Genomic DNA, 2244 nt, shown 5'->3' on the forward strand with positions numbered 1-2244 from the left:
CCCTGCCCTCATCCCAGCCCAGTGCCAGTGGTCCTTAGGGTAGTGTCTACCGCAGGCTGCTGCAGGGCTCTGGGCACTGCCACCACAGCCCCAGCCCCTCTGAAGGGCAAAGCAGTTCCTGGGGCACAGAGGGCTCAGCCCCACAGATAGGGACTTCCATGGCACAAGCGTACAGTGGTCAGTGTCCCCTGCTGTGTCCCCTTCTCTCTTCTGCAGCAGATCCCCTTGAAGCCTGCAGCCCCTCAGTGCCATCCCTGACAGCACTTGACATCCATGACATCACTTTCCTAATGGCAGACATGGTCTCTCCTTGTGCTCCTGGTTCCTTGTGCGGTAGATGAGGGGGTTCACTGCTGGGAGCATCACTGAGTACAGGACAGCCATCACCAGGTCCAAGGATGGGGACGAGATGGAAGGGCACTTCAGGTAGGCAAGAAAGGCAAAAGGCTTCCTGAGAAACAGGAAGACCATGGCCATGTGAGGGATGCACGTGGAGAAGGCTTTGTGCCATCCCTGCTCAGAGGGCATCCTCAGCACAGCAATGAAAATCTGCATATAGCTAATGGACTCTCCTGGCAGCTTCACATTTATGTCCTGGAGGATGTCCTCTGCTGTGTCCCATGTGGGACAGTCATGCCTATGTACCTCAGTGACCATCTCTGCTGCCATTAGACACCAACAGGTTGGTCCTAAATCCTATGCTTGGTCTCTCCCAAATCCATGCAACAGCATGGGGAGCAACTGCACAGCCCTGATTTTGGCACAAGCTGTGAAAGAAGAGCGAAGCATTCAGACTGCACTATGAAGATCCTGTTTTATTAAGCAGATACTAAAACAGGCAGTGCTGTCCTGCTGTCCTACTGTGAGACATGTTTATAGAGCCTCCAGAGTAAACAGAGCGGTATCATTACTCATTACAGACATCTGCAAATGTTTCTCTAAGAACATAAATGGTAATGACATTAAAGATAACAATGAAAATATACATATGAAACAAGGATGAGGCCTTCATGGGGATAGGAAAGTCACTTGTGTGGAAAGAAGGGAAATTTATCACTACACAGAAACATCCATGAAATCATTTGTCTAATGGCACCCTTGAGCTCCTGGTTCCTCATGCTGTAGATGAGGGGGTTCAGTGCTGGAGGCATCACCGAGTACAGAACTGCCACCACTAGGTCAGAGGATGGGGAGGAAATGGTCAGGGGCTTCAGGTAGGCAAAAATGGCTGTGCTGAGAAAAAGAGAGACCACAGCCAGGTGAGGGAGGCATGTGGAAAAGGCTTTGTGCCGTCCCTCCTCGGGAGGCACTGTCAGCACGGCCCTGAAGATCTGTACATAGGAAAAGACAATGAAAGCAAAACATCCAGATGTCAAACAAGCACTGAACAGAAGCACCCAAACTTCCCTGAGGTAGGAGTCTGTACAGGAGAGCTTGAGGATCTGGGGAATTTCACAGAAGAACTGGTCCAAGGCATTGCCTTGGCAGAGGGGAAGGGAAAATGTACTAGCTGTATGCAGCAGAGCATAGAGAACGGCACTGCCCCAGGCAGCTGCTGTCATCTGGGCACAAGCTCTGCTGCCCAGGAGGATCCCGTAGTGCAGGGGCTTGCAGATGGCAATGTAGCGGTCATAGGACATGATGGTGAGAATTGAAAACTCTGCTGATATCAAGAAGACAAACAGAAAGACCTGTGCAACACATCCTGAGTAGGAAATGGCCCTGGTGTCCCAGAGGGAATTGGCCATGGCTTTGGGGACAGTGGTGGAGATGCAGCCCAGGTCGAGGATGGCAAGGTTGAGGAGGAAGAAGTACATGGGGGTGTGGAGGCGGTGGTTGCAGGCTATGGCTATGAGGATGAGGCCGTTGCCCAAGAGGGCAGCCAGGTAGATGCCCAGGAAGAGCGCGAAGTGCAGGAGCTGCAGCTCCCGTGTGTCTGCAAATGCCAGGAGGAGGAACTCAGTGATGGAGCTGCTGTTGGACATTTGCTGCCTGTTAGGTATAGGGATCTGTACAGGTAGTAAAAGATAATGAAAAGTTAGAACAGTCTTCTCTGAGTGAAACCTATACTGTTCCTTGTAGACCCTCCCCCTGCCATTCTTACAGGCTTTTATTTTCTCTCCTGGAATCTTTCAGTTAGCTCCATGACATGTGCTTCATTTTTAAAGTTCACTGCACCATGAGGAGCAGGGAACTCTGCTCCTGGGCTCTTGAGGGAATCAGTCCTGACTCAGTGCAGTGAGT

General features: G+C 51.2%; 1 pseudogene across 1 annotated transcript; it reads right to left on the reverse strand.

Moving 5' to 3' along the window:
- Window positions 1-1056: 1056 nt before the first annotated feature.
- Window positions 1057-1985, reverse strand: LOC311425587 (olfactory receptor 14C36-like; annotated as a pseudogene). Its single transcript has one exon. The product of its transcript is annotated as an olfactory receptor 14C36-like (transcript).
- Between the last annotated feature and the right edge of the window lie 259 nt (window positions 1986-2244).

This window comes from Aythya ferina, assembly GCF_964211825.1.
Source record: "Aythya ferina genome assembly, chromosome: 32".
Lineage (NCBI taxonomy): Eukaryota > Metazoa > Chordata > Aves > Anseriformes > Anatidae > Aythya > Aythya ferina.